Raw genomic sequence first — 18100 nt, 5'->3', positions numbered from 1 at the left:
ATGACAGTACAGGAACATGATAAATGTTGGAGAAGATGTAAGAGAGTTCGAACACTAATTCATTTTTGCTGGAGCCGTGAGCTGATTCAACCATTGTGGAAAGCGATTTGGAACTATGCTCAAAGGGCTACAAAACTGCACACACTCTTTGACCTTCTTTGAGTTCCATAAGCTTTATTGCTGGGTTATTAAAGGAATGGGTTATTAAAGGAAAATTTAAATTAGTCCTCAAAGAAAATAGACTATATAATTACAATAGAAAGGAACCTTAACTTTCCCCTCTTAGAACCAGATAAATCGAACCCCCCAAAAATAAATGGGACAGAAATTATTAATATTATCTTATTTGTTTTCAGTATTCTACAATCACTTCCATACAACTTAGATTTCCCCCCACTCCCTCCTTCTTTCCCATCTCTCCGCTCCTCCCAAAGACAACATGCAATCATATATAGGATGAACACATACATTCCTATTAACTACATTTTTACGTTAGTCATGTTCCATACTGAATTGAAATGAAGTGGAAAATAAAACAAAATAATAAACGTAGTACAAAAGAAAATGATCTACTACATTCAGTGATCAAATTCCATAGTTCTTTCTCTGAATGTGGAAGGCATTTTGCTTTAAGAGACTACTGGGAATTTTTTAAGACCTTGCATTGTAGTGAAGTTCTAAATCTACCAGAAAAAAAATCCTCGTACACTGTGGTTGTTGCTTTGTAGAAAGTTGTCCTGGTGTTGCTATATCGTTCTTCATGAATTCATATAAGTCTTTTGAGGCCTCTCTGAAGTCTTCCTGTTAATCATTTCTTATAGCACAATAGTAAACCATTACATTCATATACCACCATTTATTTAGCCATTCATAATTGATGGACATCCCTTTGATTTCGAGGTTTTGGATCACCTCACAGCTCCTCCAATAAAGAATTAGTGTTCCAACTCTCCCACATCTTCTCTAATATTTATCATCTTTCTGTTTTGTCATGATACCCAATCTGACAGTTGTGATGAGGTATCACAGGGCTGTTTTGATTTGCTTCTCTAATCAATAGTGATTTAGAGCATTTTCTCATATGACTATAGATATCTTCAATTTCTTCCTCTGAAAACTGCCTGTTCATATCCTTGGGCCATTTGCCAATTGGGGAATGACTAGATTCAAGAAAATTTGACTCAGTTTTCTACATATTTTATTTATAACAGACACTAGGTGCAAAAATTCTTTCCCAGTTTTCTGCTTCCCTCTTTATCTTGGCTGCATTAGTTTTGGTTGTGCAAAAGCTTTTCAGTTTAATGTAATCAAAATTATCCGTTTTGCATTTTCTAATGTTTTATATCTCTTCCTTAGTCAAAAATTCTTCCTTTCTCCATGAATCTGATAAATACACTACTCCTTGCTCCACTCATTTGTTTATGGTATCAGTCTTTATACCTAGATCATGTACCCATTTGAACTTTATTCTTGTGTATGGGGTCAGACATTTTTCTGTGCCTAGTTTCCACCACACTGTTATCCAGTTTTCCCAACAATTTTTCGAAGAGTGAGTTCTCATCCCAGAATCAGCTTTCCTTGGGACTTTCAAACAGAAGATTGCTATGTTCATTTAATATTGTTTCTTGAGTACCTAGCCTATTACACTGATCTATCCATCTGTCTCTTAGCTGGTACCAAGTGGTTTTGATAATTGCTGCTTTATAATACAATTTGAGATCTGGTAGATCTAGGGCACCTTTCCCATCATTTCTTATCATTAGTTTACTCAATATTCTAGACCTCTTGCTCTTCCAGATGAATTTTGATAATATTTTTTCTAGCTCTAGAAAATAATTATCTGGTAGTTTGACTGGTAGGGCACTGAATAGGCAAATTAATTTAGGTAGAATTGTGATTTTTATTATGCTAGTTCGGCCTGTCCACTGGCAACTGATGTTTTTCCACTTACTTAGATCAGACTTTATTTGCTCAAAAAGTGTTTTGTAACTGTGTTTATCTAATACCTGACTTTGTTTTGGCAGGTAGATTCCAAAATATTTTAGAGTGTCTACCATACCTTTAAAGTGGGATTTTTCTTTCTGTCTCTTGCCAGTGGAGTTTGGTATTAATATATACAAATGAAGAAGATTTGGGTGCATTTATTTTGTAACCTGCAACTTTGCCAAAGTTATTTATTATTTCAAGTTGTTTTTTACTTGAATCTCTGAGATTCTCTAAGTATATCAATTTATCATCCACACAGAGTGATAACTTAGATTCTTCTTTGCCTATTCTAATTACTTCATTTTCTTTTTCTTCTCTTATTGCTACAGCGAACATTTCTAGTACCAAATTGAATAATAGTGGTGATAATGGACATTCTTGTTTCACCCCTGATCTTATTGGAAATATGTCTAGCTTATCTCCATTTTATGTAATGTTTGATGAAGGTTTTAGGTAGATATTGTTTATTATTTTATGGAAATTTCCTTTTATTCCCATGCTCTTCAGTGTTTTTAATAGCAATACATTTTGGATTTTGTCAAAAGTTTTTCTGCATCTGTTGAGATAATCATGTGGTTTCTGTTAGATATGTTATTCATATGATCAATAATGCTAATAGTTTTCCTAATATTGAATTAGTCCTGCGTTCCTGGTATGAATCCTACCAGGCCATAATGTATTATTCTTGTGATAAGTTGCTATACTCTTTCTGCAAAAATCTTATTTAAAATTTTTGTATCTATGTTCATTACATAAATTGGTCTTTAATTTCCTTTTGCTGTATTGGTTCTTCCTGCTTTAGCTATCAAAACCATACTTGTAACGTAAAAAGAATTTGGGAGGATTCCTTCTTCCCCTATTTTCCCAAATAAAATATATAGTAGTGAAATGAACTGTTCTTTCATTGGTTGATAGAATTCACTAGTAAGTCCATCTGGCCCTAGAGATTTTTTCTTAGGGTTTTCATTGATGGTTTGTTCAATTTCTTTTTTGTAGATGGGGTTATTTAAGTAGTAAACATCCTCCTCTGTTAATCTGAATAATTTCTATTTTTGTAAAAAATAATAATCGATCTTATTTAGATTTCAGAATTCTTGGGCATATAATTGGGGAAAGTGATTTCTAATTATTGTCTTAATTTCCCTCTCCTTGGAGATGAGTTCACCCTTTTCATTTTTGATATTGGTAATTTGATTTTCTTCCTTCTTGTTTTAGTCAAACTGACCAAAAGCTTATCAATTTTATTGTTTTGTTTTTTTTTTTTCATAAAACCAACTCTTGGGGCGGAACCAAAATGGCTGAGCAGGAAGACACATATACTCTAGCACTTTCCCCATAGCCCACAGAATACCTGTAACAAATGACTCTCGACAAATACTAGAGCAGCAGAAGCCACAGAACAACAAAGGGAAAAAGGTTTCCAGTCAAAGGTAACCTAGAATGGCAACAGGAAAGTTATGTCTCACAGGATGCTGAGAAGAGTGGAGCCCAGCCCTGGTAATGTGGCACAGAGAGGAACAGGACCTAAACAGACCTCTGGGGGAGAGTTCCCAGCAGGGAAGGTTCCAACCTACAAGTGACAAAAAAGCTCCAAAGGTCAGTGTGGGAAGGCTTTCCCAGATGGGTGAGAGGGGGCTGGGGTTCCTCAAACATTAGCCTTAGGCCATGGCAACAGCAGAAGCAGCAGACTGCAGGCAGGTATGGTGGCTGGGAATCAACCTGGGTCCATAGTCCAGGCAGCTCAGCTGAAAGCATCCGGTGGTAGGGAGCAGCTGATCTAAACCTCAGCCCTGAGTGACGGTCTGCCACCCCCCAAAGCCCCAGGGAATGGAGCAATTGAGTCCAATCTCAACCTCGAACATAAAACTGGGGAGAGGGACAATAGGACTATCCTCTTGACAAAGGATTCAGAACTCAAGTGACTGGCTAGGAAAATGCTCAAAAAAGGAAAAAAAGAAATAAGACCATCGAAGGTTACTTTCTTGGTAAATGGGTGACTCCTCCCATCCTTTTGGTTGAGGAAGAATAAGGCATCCTGTCACAGGAAGTCAAGACTCCTCCCTCCAGGACCTGCAAAGGGAACTTAAACTGGGCTCAGGCAATAGAAGAGTTTTCAAACTCTCAAGCAAGTTAGCAGCTTACTAAAGGAGAACCAAAAAATGCTGAAGAAAATAAGACCTTTAAAAAGAGGCTAACTCAACTGGAAAAAGAGGTCCGAAAAGCCAATGGGGAAAAGAAGACTTTAAAAAGAAGAATTAGCCAAATAGCAGAGAAAGTTCAAAAGCTCACTGAACAAAACAGCTCTTTGAAAGAGAGAATTGAGTTCGGGAAAATGAATGACTATGAGATAAATTAAGCAGTTAAAAAACTAAACCAAAAGTTTGAAAAAGTAGAAGATAATGTGAAACATCTCATTGGAAAAATAACTGACCTGGAAAATAGATCCAGGAGAGACAATTTAGAAATGATGAGACTGCCTAAAAGACATGATCAAAAAAAGAGCCTAGACTTTATCTTCCATGAAATTATCAAGGGAAACTGCCCTCATATTTTAGAACCAGATGGCAAAATAAATATTGAAAGAATCCACTGATCACCTCCTGAAAGAGACCCAAAGAGAGAAACTTCTAGGAATATTGTGGTCAAATTTCAGAGCTCCCAGATCAAGGAGAAAATACTGCAAGCAACTAGAAAGAAATAATTTGAGTATTTTGGAAATAAAATCGGGATAACATAGGATCTGGCACCTTCAACATTAAGGGATTGAAAGGCTTGGAATAGGATATTCCAGAAGTCAAAGAAACTCTGATTAAAACCAAGAATCACCTATCTAACAAAACTGAGTATAATACTTCAAGGGAATAAATGGTCATTCAACGATATAGAAGACTTTAAAGCATTTACGATGAAAAGACCAGAACTGAAGAGAAAATTTGACTTTGAAACGCAAGAAGCAAGAGAATCATGAAAAGGTAAGTAGGAAAGAGAAATCATAAAAAGACATTCCAAAGCTGAACTGTTTACATTCCTACATGGAAAGAAAATATAACTTTTGAGACATTTCTCAATATTTTGGTAGATGGAGGGATTATACATTCACACACATTTATATATACAAAGCGTATAAGTTGTGTTGAATTAAAAGAAATGATATCCACAAAAAATAAAATAAAATAAAAATTAAAGGGTGAGGGAGGAAAACACTGGAAGGAGAAAGGGAGAAATGGAATGGGGCAGGCTGTAACTCATAAAAGAGATAAGAAAAATCTTGTTCAATGGAGGAGATAAGGGGAGATGGGAAAAGTGAAGCTACTCTCTCCACATACCATTAAATTTGGTATAAAAATCTATCTTACACTACAGGAAAGTGGGGGAGGAGGCAAAAAGTGGGGTGATGAGAATGATAGAAGGGAGGGCAAATGGGAGAAAGGAGTAACTAGAAATAAACACTTTTGGGAAGGGAGAAGGTCTAATGAGGGAATAAAAAACATGAGGGGATAGAGTAGGATAGAGAGCAACAGTTAGTATTACACAATATGATTATTATGGAAGTCTTTTGCAAAAGGACACATATTTAGTTTGTATTGAATTGCTTACCTTCTCATTGGGGAGGGGTAGGGAGGGAGAGAAGTTGGAATTCAAAGTATTAGAAAAGAATGCTGAGAATTTTTATGCCATATAACCAGAAAATAAGAAACACAGGTAGTGGGGTACAGAAATTTATCTTACCCTACAAGAGAAGTGAGAAGATGGGTATAAGGGAAGGGTGGGATGTGATAGAAGGGAGGGTACATTGAGGGAAGGGGTAATCAGAATGCAAGGTATTAGGGGGTGGGGGAGAGGAGAGATGGAGAGAAAAATTGGACATTTTACAAAGTGATGTGAAAGCAATTAGTATTAAAACAATTGACTGAATTAATTACTGGGATCAAATCATAGACATGTTTAGTTTGGGGAAAAGAATTTTAGTGCAAGTTTCCTAGAGGCAGGTAACCTTGGGTAAAATTTGACATTGATGGAAAAGTTAAGGTTTTAAAGGTAAATTTTATTTTGTGATCGATATTTAATCAGGAACTAAAACATGTATATAACATATGTATATGCATCTAAGCCAATTAAGACTTGCTTCAAAAAATATTCCTTAGCCAATGTGAAATTATAGTCATATCTGAAATCTGGTTATTAGAACTTGCTATTTTAAGATTCTATGGGACTATTAACTGGCTGTTCTTCTTAGTCTACCTCCAGGTATGGACAGCAAGAAAGGAGGTCTGAGCCTCCAATTCATGATGCCAGTAAGCTTGTGAGATGTTGTAGGAACTGCAAAAGGCGATTTCATGGGAAGGGTGGGAGAGTGGTTATTCAACTTGGGCTAAGGTAGGATTCTCCTGATTTAATTTTTCAACTGACACCTGGCAGACTTTAAACCTGACTGAATGTGGGATGACAATCTACTCCTGCCTGGAATTGACATGAAGTTGGGGAGATATTGTTTCCCTGCAACTTCCTTACTCTTAGTGGGAATTTCCTATAGTCAAAAGGTTTGTAAGCTTAACACCAGATCCATTAAATTATAGATTGTTGGTAGGGGAACACACGAGGTTAAGTTTTAAATTAAGGTATAAGGCTTAGGACTTTGGACCAATGACAGCAAGATAGAGACAATTAGGTCAAGGGCTTGTGAAATTAGCAAACATAGTAATTATTTGTGTATCAATTGGTTAATGTTTTAAAAAAAATCGTTTGTTTTCTATATTGTAAATGCCTTAAAAGAAGTATCACCTGACCAAAATATAGAATTGTTCTATGTGAAATGAACTGTGTTAAAAATGAAAAATAAAAAAAAATAAAACCAACTCTTAGTTTCATTTATTAGTTTAATACTTTTCTTAATTTCAATTTTATTAATCTCTACTTTGGTTTTCAGTATTTCTAATTTGTTATTTACTTGGTGATTTTCAATTTGTTCTTTTTTGAGCTTTTTCAACTTCATGCCCAATTCACTGATCTCCTCTTTCTCTATTGCCTTCTTGTATTCATTCAAAGATATAAAGCCTTCCCTAAGAAGTGCTTTTGCAGTATCCCATAAGATTTTGTAGGTTATCTCATTATTTTCATTCTCTTGAATGAAGTTGTTGATTGTTTCTATGGTTTTTTGTTTAACCCACTCCTTTTTTAGGCTTAGATTATTTAACTTTTAATTAATTTTTGCTGTATCTTTCCATTGCCTTTTATTATATATACTTTTGGTTGCATTATGATCTGAGAAGGATGTGTTAACTATTTCTGCCTTTCTGTACTGTATTGTGAGTTTTTTATGCCCTAGTACATGGTCAGTTTTTTTATATGTACTATGTACCGCTGAGAAAAAAGGTATGTTCCTATCCCCATTCAGTTTACTCCAGAGATCTATCATATCTACCTTATCCAGGGTTTTATTCACCTCCTTAACTTCTTTCTTCTTTATTTTGAGTTTAGACTTATCAGGTTCAGAGAGGGGGGGGTTGTGTTGCCCCAGTAGTTGAGTTTTGCTGTCTATTTCTTCCTATAACTCCTTTAACTTCTCCTCTAAAAATTTGGATGGTATACCACTTGGACAATATATGTCTAGCAATCATATTGCCTAGTTGTCTGTGGTACCTTTTGGAAACATATCAAAAATGTATATTTTTAAGCACAAACATCAATAAAGAAAGTTCAGATCAATAAAGGGGGCATGCAACTAAAATCTAAAAACAGAACAAGACAAAAACCTTAGGGAGAGGAGCCAAGACAACAGAGTTACAGAAGGGCCTCACCTGATCTCTCCCAATAATTCACTCAGATACCTCTAGGGAGTAAATCTAATCAAATTTTTGAGTGACAGAATCCACAGGGACACAGAGAGTGACAGATTTCTAGCTCAAGACAGCCTGGAGGGTCAACAGGAAGCATCTGTTGCACATTACTAGGAAAGAATCCTAGTCTAGAGCACAGGCTGCACCAGCACAGCCTCGACCACAGCTACATAGACCCTAGATGACTGAAGTACCAGCAACAATGATGAACGTCAGAACTTTCAGTGCAGGAGGGGGATCTGTCAGAATGGAAAGAACTCAGTCTTGCATAGTGTTTTCAGCAACGGGCACAGCTACTCCTGGTGCTAGATGCTGTCAGCCCACAGACTGCTCCCAATGCCACAGCACACAAAGCCAGTAACCAGGCCCATAGTGCCCAGCACAAGAATAGTGGGACAGAGCCCCCTGCACCTCAGAAACAGATATCCATTTTGATAGCCAAGAGAAACAAAATCACAATGAGCAAGAAGTAAATTAGAAAAGCAAAACCTTAGATTCTTATTATGGGGACAAGGAATATCAAAATATGAATTTAGAAGAGGACAGCATTGATAGTATACCCCCATTTGAAATGTCAAATTGGAATGTTAACTAGTCTCAAGCCCAAAATGCATTCTTGAAAGAGTTCAAGAAGGATTTTAAGTCAAATTATAGAGGTAGAAAAGAACTGATCAGCTCTTTTATTTTATTAGTTTATTTGTGTTTAGTGTTCTACAATCATTTCCATATAACTTAGATATTTCCCCCTCTCTTCTTCTTCTTCCCCCCTTCCTCCACCCTCCCTCCCCTAGCCAGCATGAAATTACATATAGCTTCTACACATAGATTCCCACTAAATACATTTTCACCTTAGCCATGTTGCACAGAAGAATTAAAATATATGGGAGAAATCATAAAGCAAACCAAAACATAATACAAAAGAAAATTTGCTGCATTCTGCAATTGATTTCCACAGTTCTTTCTCTGGATGTGGAAGGCATTTTGCCTTAAGAGAACACTGGGAATATTGTAAGTCCTTGTATTCCAATGAAGTTCTAAGACTACCAGAAAAAATCCTCACACACTGTGGTTGTTGCTGTGTGTAAAGTTCTCCTGGTTCTGCTACTTTCCCTCAGCATCAGTTCATATAAGTCTTTCCAGGCCTTCTGAAGTCTTTTTGTTCATCATTTTATATAGCAAAATAGTATTCCATTATATTTATATTCCACAATTTATTCAGTCATTTCTGAATTGATGGGCATTCCCTTGATTTCCAGTTTTTGGCCACGACAAAGAGTGCTGCTGAAAATATTTTTTTGTATGTATGAGACCCTTTTGCATTTTTATGATCTCTTGGGGATACATTTCTACAAACAATATTACTGGGTCAAAGGGTATACACATTTGCCAGGCCTAGAGGCCTGAGGGCTACCCGAGTCTTCTTACCTCTATCCCGAGGTCTTCGGTTGGCCAAACCCGATGCTCGTATGAGAGAAAGGACGTTCCAGAGTCGAACAAGGGTTGAGCTTTATTTCAGGGTCTAGTTATAAGTGCAGGGAAATTCTTCCTTAGGAGGGAAAGAGAAAGATCTCCCAAGGAGGCAAAGATCTTACAATAAGAGATTGGAAGTAGAAGTACAAGCGGGGAGAGAGGGGGAGGGGAGAGAGGAGAGAGGAAAAGCGGAGCCTTGTGTCCTGTCCACTCCGTGCCCCTCCCGCCAAGAGAGCTTTCAGGCTTTCCTGATCCTACTTAAGCTCTGCAGTGACATAGTTTGCATCTGAATACCATGCCTGTTAGGTAACTAGGTGTGCTCCAATCCGGGACAATCTCGAGGGTGGGGAGAGCTGTCTCCCATCACGTTTCTCACGGGAAGAGGCAGAAATACACGAGATAGCTCGGTTCACCTCGATTCCCAGCCGTTTCCTGGGGGGGGGCCTCATGAGAACTCTAAGATTTAGAAGTTCCCACCTTTACCCGCCCGAGACTGTCCACATGGAATTGAGCTTCCAACCCTAGCACACATTTTTTGTAGACCTTTGGTCATAGTTTCTGGAAATCCCTTATTTCATTGAATGTCCATATCCTTGACTGAAATATTAGGCTGAACTATGATGAGTAACTGATCCTTGGTTGTAGTCCCAATTCTTTTAGCTTATGGAATATGGTATTCTAATCCCTCCAATCTTTTAATATAGAAGCTGCAAGTTCTTGTGTGATCCTGACTGTAACTCCTCGATATCTGAATTTTTTTCTTTCTGACTGACTGGAGTATTTTCTCCTTCACTTGATATTTCTGTAATTTTAAAATTATATTCCTTGTTTATTTGTAGTTTGATATCCCTTTCAGGTGGTGATGGATGGATCTTTCGATGACTATCTTGCCCTCTTGATCTAGGATTTCTGGACAATTTTTCTTGATGATTTTTTGGAATATATTGTTCAGGCTCTTTATCAAGACTTTCTGGTAGACCAATAATCCATAGATTTTTTCTCTCCTGGATCTATTTTCCAGGTCAGTTGCTTTTCCAATTAGATATTTTACATCTTCTATCTTTTCATTCTTTAGACTCCGTTTGACTGATTCTTCATGTCTTATAGAGTCATTAGCTTCTAGTTTCCTAATTCTAATTTTCATCAAATTGCTTTCTTCAGTTAACTATTGCATCTCCTTTTCCATCTTTACTATTGTTCCTTTTAAGAAGTTATTTTCTCCAGTCAGGCTTCGTTTTGCATTTGTCCCATTTTCCTTTTAAAATGTTCTGTGATTTATTTTTTCATATTTTTAAAATCATTGGTTATTTTTTCTTCACTTCTCTAATTTGGCTTTTAAAATCCTTCCTAAGTTCTTCCAAGAACTTTCACTGTTCTTCAGAATAGTTTATATTCCTTTCTGAAGTTTCAGTTGGGATTACAGTCTTTACACTGACCTCTTTGTTATTTGTGTTTTGGTCCTTGTCCACACAAAAAGTTTCTATGGTCTTTTATTTTCTGCTTTGCTTCTTACTCAAGATGATCACTCTTTTCCTGATTTTTAAAGTAGGTCTCTGCATCTGTGGCACAGCAGGCTCTGTCCCACAGTTCTTTTGCCTAAAACTTAAGGCTTTGTGTGTTGTGGCCTCTGTTTCATTCAGTTAGAAGCTAAAATGTTGCAGCTGTCCTGGTGCTGAGTTGGCTGGTCTTGGAAAGCACAGGCCAGGTGAGATCTTTTTGGGTTTCTCAGAATTTACCCTGGAACTAGTTGCATTAATTGTGGGGGAAGGGTTCTCTGGCCACATGAGGTCTCATCTGCTGAGCCTAGAGCATAGGCAAGCTCAATGGTTGGTGATCCCGTCTGTCTTTCTGATTCCCCTAGGGAGCTGAGGCACACTTGGGTTCACGGTGTTGGCGGTTGCAGGCTTCACCTCTCTGGGGCTCAGGAGCTTCTCCTGGTTTTCTGATGTGGGGCTTTCTGGGACATCTCTGGTCCTGCACTGGTCCCCTTCAGCCACAGCAAGATGGACCATCTTTAGCGATTTTCCTAGTCTCATGGGCTAAGCAATTGTTTATTCATCCTGCTGCTTGCACTGTTCCAGGATTTTTCCTGGGGAGATAGTCTCTGGGTTCTTCAAGGTCAACAAGTGGAGTGAGATAGCAGTTACTGATCACTCTGCCATCTTGGCTCCTGGAAGTCCTTCCCTATGCACCCTTTTTCAAACTGTTTTCCATACTCTCTTTTTAAAACTGGCTTACTTGATGTTTCCCTTGGATAACATTCCATTTTCCAACTCCATACCCTTGCAAACATCATCCTCCATGTCTGGAATACTTTTTCTCCCTATTCAACTCTTTTAACCCACAGTTTCTCTGAAGGCTAGGCTTTACTGACAGCAAGTTGTTAGTTCCCCTCCCTCTTCATTTATTTTTATGACTTATACATGTGCCATATCCCCCAATAGAACATAAGTTGCTTGAGGGCAGGGACCTTGTATATATTTGTACCACCTAGTGAAATGCCTTGAACACAGCAGTCAATTAATACATGTTTACAAAACAGATCTAGTTGACTGAAAGATATAGAATATATCATATCCTTCCTTTGATTTTGTCTCATTGCTTGTATTCTTAAAAACAAAACAAAATAAAAGTGTTTGTTTCAGTAGAATAAAAACCTACCTTAATATTGCAAATGAAAAAGGTATCTTCATTAAATATTTTTACATCATGCAGGATCTCTTGTTACTGATAACAATAGAAATAACTTTAGGAAAAAATTATGGTCAGTATTAAGTAAAGCATAACTTGTAGCAATACATACATAGTCAGCAAAGGCATTTCATATATGTCCAGCACAGAGTCTACAATCAGCAAGTACCTCTATATGTTCTGAAGCAGAAAGGAAAGGTCCCTTTGTTATATATTTAGGCAATATACTCATCTAGCCTCCTCACAAATCAGCAGCAAATAGAACATATTGCTCACAGTCTACTGTTTGGGCACTCATTGACCAGTCTTCTCATTATAAAAATGTCTATATACACACCAAGAATGAAAAATGAGCTGGGTCCAGAACTGAATAAAAAGAATGTAGGCTGGTTGCATATAGAAAAATGTACAGAATTTTAAATAAACCTAAGCTTCTCCCTAAAATGAAAACCATCTTCAAAATATTCATATTATTCCAATGATGCTATATAATTAGGAATCATGAAATACTGCAATCTACTGAAAAAGAACCACAGAAATATGAATGATCTAAAAATACAAAGATGATATATATGGAAGAACTAAATTTATTGCAGAGTATTGCTAACAATGGTTGAAAGTAAAAAGTTACATGAAAAATATTATCTATCAGATACATGATTAGAAAGGTGGTAAGTTGGTAATGCAACCAATAAGGGGCAAGAGAAAGACAAGGTGACTATTGCCCAATAACGATGAATTTTTTTAATAGAGGAAGGCTGGCATAATATTGGGTATACCATAGTACGAGAGCTTATTGGAGGACATGGATGAGTGTTGCACAATATGAGAATTAGAAGAGTTGCAACCTACATCATGGGTGAATTCACATGACTGAAGTCACAAATCTATTAAAGCACAGAAATGTGTACTTAACAAAATGATAAGCCATAATCTAATGTCTATTTCTTAAAACAAGAAGCAAGATATAGTAGGCTACCAACAAAGGGAAGGAAAGGCAAGTTCAATGATACTGCTGCTTCTAGCTCCTTTTTCTCATACTTTCTCCCCTTACTATTTCCTGAATTACCATAACTGCTTCAATGTACTTAATAGTACTCTTACTATGTGGTGCCCCTATAGATTGTAAACATGCTTTATATAGGCCTATGAAGGATGTAAGTTAATAGAATAATCTAAATCAATATGTTGAACAAATTACTTCCCTTAGCTTCTTCATCTGTAGAGGTGTAGAAAAATTAATTTTGAGGTGCTCACAGTTCTTAAAGTTACAGGATGTCATAATTCTAAGTCCAGAAAATTTTCCTTTTCTACTTATTTTTTTGGGTGAGGGGTTGGGGGTAGGTAGTAACTAGTCTGTTATTTCATCAGCATAGAAAGTTTCAGGTAAACAATTTCTTCTTCCAACATAAATTAACCTTGTCCCTGTAAACCCTTGAGAGTTTCATGCAGGCACTGAGGGGTTAGGTGATTTGCCCAGAATCACAGCATCTAGATGTTAAAAGAACACTTTAATGGACTTCTCCCTGACACTAGGTCTCTATATGTTATGGCACAATGTCTCTCAGTGTTTTGCCTAAGAGGCTGAGAAGTCATCTATCTTTCTGTCTTGTTAGCAGCAGTAGCATAATTCAGTGACAAGAGTACTGATTTTTCAGGCAGAAGATGGAGTTTTAAAATCCCACCTCTACCACATAATACTTGTGTGATCTGAGGCAAATCTCCTTGACTTCCTGTTAGTTTCCTCATAAAATGAAGGTGCAGTTCAAGATGACCTCTAAGATCCCTTCCAGATTGATGATCTATGAGCAGATAAAGAGATATTCTTCTAACACACAATTATTCTTCAAGCTTTTAGGAATGGGCAGGAAAACAAACATGCCGTTTTAAATGGAAAAATTCATCTGCTATTAGAATGTATTTCACAGACAGCATTAGAGGGGAAACAAGTTCCTAATGCTTGGTAATTCTCTAAGGAGTAGCACTGTAGGACAAGGCAGACTTTGGATGTCCAAATTTACCAGTCACGTTGAAATTTTTTTCCATATTGTCTTCTTCATCTCAAGTGAAAACAGTTAAAAAGATAAAAGACCACACTAGAAAATGGATAAGGAAGCTTTGAAATTCAACAAGGAGAACAAATTACCCTATCATAAATGATTAAAAAAAGATATTTAATCACCACAAACCACTTATACTTCTTAAGTATGATCTTTTTTCACCCAGTGTATATTTTAATTCATTCTATGTGAAACTGATATAAAATGAATTGGAAGCAAATGCATGAGAGGAAAAAAAATGTATTCTTATCAAACTGAACCTTTTCATCACGTACTCACTGTTCAGATAAATAATTCTTAATAGCGTATCCTTGGTTTTAGTTTCCTGCGTGATTTTCTAATTTCTCTTTTGATCACAGGGTGATTTCAGGACCTTAATACACGATCTATTTAAAAACTCTTTCCCTTTGTTCCTCATTGGATTTATTGACAAAACCATCCTGGACATGCCCTTTGCAGCTTATTTTTTTTTTCTCATCATAGAATTTTCCAAGCTTTTTAAAAAGTGCCTTTCAGGGTGATGTGGTCGACTGAACCCCACTCCAATAAATGTCTTTGTTCTAGAGGGAAAAGGATATTGAATAAATACTCCTAAGCACACTAGCTCTCAGGAAAATTCCAAGCTATTCACAAACAAGAAAAAAAAGTATAAAAAATGATTCTTATTAAATTGAAACTATCATTCCTACCAATATCCCTAAATGTACAAATACACAAGTATTTCTGAGATGACAGAGTAAAGGCAGGGACTCATCTGATCTTCCCCCCAAAGCCATTCAAATACCTTTAAAGAATGACTCTCAACAAATTCTAGAGTTACAGAACACACAAGAAGACAGAGTGAAACAAATTTCTAGCTCAGGACAATTTTGAAGGTCAGCAAGAAAGATCTATAACACCAGGGTGAGATAAGAACTCAATCCAGTTCAGGCCACACCAGCGTGGACTGAGCCCCAACAAACCAGAAACAGGCCTCAGAACAATTGAATCAATGGCAACAGTAGCAGTTTGCAGACCTGTCAACACACAGACCCTAAAGACAACTTACAACATAAGAACCCCTCCCCAAACCATTTTGAACCACCAAGACCCAAGAATAGCCTAAAATCTGGACTGGTCAATCAGAAGAGACAGTTTGACCTACTCTGGGCATAATCTACCATAATGACTTGCATACTCTGATGTAACAGACATGTTTTGTTTTTGTCTCTGAATAAACCCAAAGTGCTCCTACCTGAGTCAGCAAGTACAAAGCCAGATGATCAGGAACATTCTTTGTTTTTAATTGTCCCAGGCAGGTCACCTTGAAATGGACACTACCTTGAATAATGGTACTTTTTCTTATCTTGCTATTTTATAGATGAGTGTTTTTCTATGTTAGTCTCTATGTGTGTGTACACACAAACATATGTGTGTATATATATGCATATATGTATATACATGTGCACATATACCTATATACACATATACATATGAATATATGTATAATCATTGTAATGATAGAAGAAACACAGAAATTCTGTCAACTGACACCTTAACATTCTCTGATCTTATATTTACAATATATCCAATTAAGAAATTCCTTTCTCATATTATGGTTAACACATATGGAGACCATCATTTTGGCTGACACAAGCACCTTGAGCAAGGGAGGGAGGGCACAGTGAGAGGAATTAGCCTGAAGATACAAGATCCTCTATGTTTATCTTTCTTGGGATCATTTTCCACAGTGAGCTCCCAAGCATGTCTCTACATGCATATTCCACAAACTTTGAGAGAAATGAACGTACACATGCATGCTAATTCTGTTTATCTTTCTTAGAACACACTCATTAATAATTGACAAAGGTTAGTAGGAAAGGTCTGTTGAGTGATAGTGGAGTGCATTCTAGTGCAGTCCTGGCCATCATAGCCCCAGACTCAGCAAACCTAGAAGACCTTAGGATCCACTGAATCACCAATGCAGCAGCTGCTTCAGAGAATTAAACCCAGAGAGAGTAAAAGGGACAACTAGTCTGAAGGAAATTACAGCCGTCTCTTGGCAAAGAATGGGGGCAGGACTAAGTTGCTTTGAACATACTTGAATCTTGGTTGCAGTCCTGAGTGGTAGTGTCATGGAATGGAGGAACAAACCAGAACTTCCAGAGTTGGTGGATCTTCACAGTTCCAGAGAAGAAAAGAGTGCTTGTGGTCACTCCAAACCAAACCCCAGCCAGGAGAGAAGTAAATACCATGCCTTAGATCATCCTGCCTTGGAAGAACTGAAAACTTACAGGTCTCTAGAAGTATCTCAGAAAACAACTTCACAAAACTTCTGAAGCTTAGGACTGTGCACCTTACACTCTGGAAGCAGAGTCCTACTTTAGGAAAGAGTTAAACGTCAACTAATAGGTTGGTAAAATGACTCAAGAAAATTATTCTGACCGTAGAAAGTTGCTATGGTGACAAGGAAAATGAAAACTTTCAGAAGAAAAAGTCAGAGATAACAAAGTCTTACTTCAAAAGTCTCAAAAAAAAAAAAAGAATTAATCTCAGGCAACAGAAGAGTTCCCAAGGTATTCTGAAAATCAAGTAAGAGGAGTAGAGGGAAAATTTGAAAGAGAAATAAGAGTGATTCAAAAAAAATCTTGAATTTCAACAGCTTGGTAAAGGAGATACACACATACAAATTCTGAATGAAATAATGCCTTAAAATAGACTAAGACAAATAATGAAAGAGTTACAAATAGCCAGTGTGGAAAAGAATGCCTTAAAAAGCATAATTAGTCAAATGGAAATGAGGTACAAAAGCACATGTAAGAAAATAATTTCTATAAAATCAGAATTGAGCAAAAGGAAGTTAATGATTATGAAAATTCAAGAAACAATAAAACAAAAAGAATGTAAAAAATAAGCCAATATGAAATATCTCACTGAAAAAAACTGATTTAGAAAACTGATCTAGGAGAAGTAATATAATAAGTATTGAACTACTTGAAAGCCATGATCAAAAAAATAGCCTATGCATCATCATTCAAGAAATTATCAAGGATGATAGTGATTGTAGAACACTGAAAATAAGTTTTAAAAAATCTAAAAAAAAATAAGTTATCAAGGAAAACTTTCTAGAATATTCAAATACCAGAGGGCAAAAATGAAATTGAAAGAATCTACTGATCACTTCCTGAAAGAGACCCCAAATTGGAAACTGCCAGGAATATTGTAGCCAAATTCCACAGCTCCCAGTACAAGGGAAATATATTGCATGCTGCCAGAAAGAAAGAAAAAATTCAAGTATGGTGGAGTCACAGTGAGGATAACACAAGATTTAACAGCTTCTACACTAAAGAATAGGAGGGCTTGGAGCCAAGATTACAATCAAGAATTACCTACTCAGCAAAGCTGGGTATAATGCATTGGAGAAACAAAGCATATTCAATGAAGTAATGGACTTTCAAGCATTCTTAATGAAAATTCTAGAACTGAAAAGAAAATTCGACTTTCAAATACCAGACTCAAGAGAAACATATAAAGGTAAACAGGAAAGGGAAATTATGAGGGACTTACTGAGTTTAAACTGTTTGCATACCTACTTGGGAAGAGGACACTTGTAACTCATAAAAACTTTCTCAATATTAGGTAAGACAGAAAGAGTTAGACATAGGCAGAATTCACAGGAGTGAACTGAATATAAAGAGATGATATCTAAAAATTAAAGAATGAGACGGGAATTTACCATGAGAAAGGGAAAGGCAGAGGTAGAATGGGGTAAATTACCTCACATAAAAGAGGTCAGAAAAAGTTGTCTTGCAGTGAAAGAGAATTAGGAGGGAGGAAAGGAGAGAATTTGGAACTTAAAAGTTTTAAGAAGGAATGCTAAAAATTGTTTTTGCATATAACTAGAGAAAAATAAAGTACTAAATAAGACAGAAAAATAATTCTCTCCTTTTCAAAAAAAAAGAAAATAAAGTACTTCAACAATAGTAAATGTATATATATACAAACCCCCACTGAGATACTTTGATATGATGTCACCCAATCTCTGAATGAGAACAAGAGAATTAATGACACTCCTCT

At 36.6% G+C, this 18100-nt stretch overlaps 1 long non-coding RNA gene across 1 annotated transcript in view; it reads left to right on the top strand.

The window, feature by feature from the left end:
- The first annotated feature begins 3716 nt into the window (after positions 1–3716).
- LOC140509124 (uncharacterized) overlaps positions 3717–18100 on the top strand; it is a 62080-nt gene continuing 47696 nt past the window's right edge. The window contains exon 1 of the long non-coding RNA XR_011968583.1: positions 3717–4958. This is a non-coding gene — a long non-coding RNA (uncharacterized lncRNA). The remainder of the gene's footprint in view (positions 4959–18100) is intronic.

Source organism: Notamacropus eugenii, chromosome 5, assembly GCF_028372415.1.
Source record: "Notamacropus eugenii isolate mMacEug1 chromosome 5, mMacEug1.pri_v2, whole genome shotgun sequence".
NCBI lineage: Eukaryota > Metazoa > Chordata > Mammalia > Diprotodontia > Macropodidae > Notamacropus > Notamacropus eugenii.
This window is presented reverse-complemented; position numbering and strand designations above follow the sequence as displayed.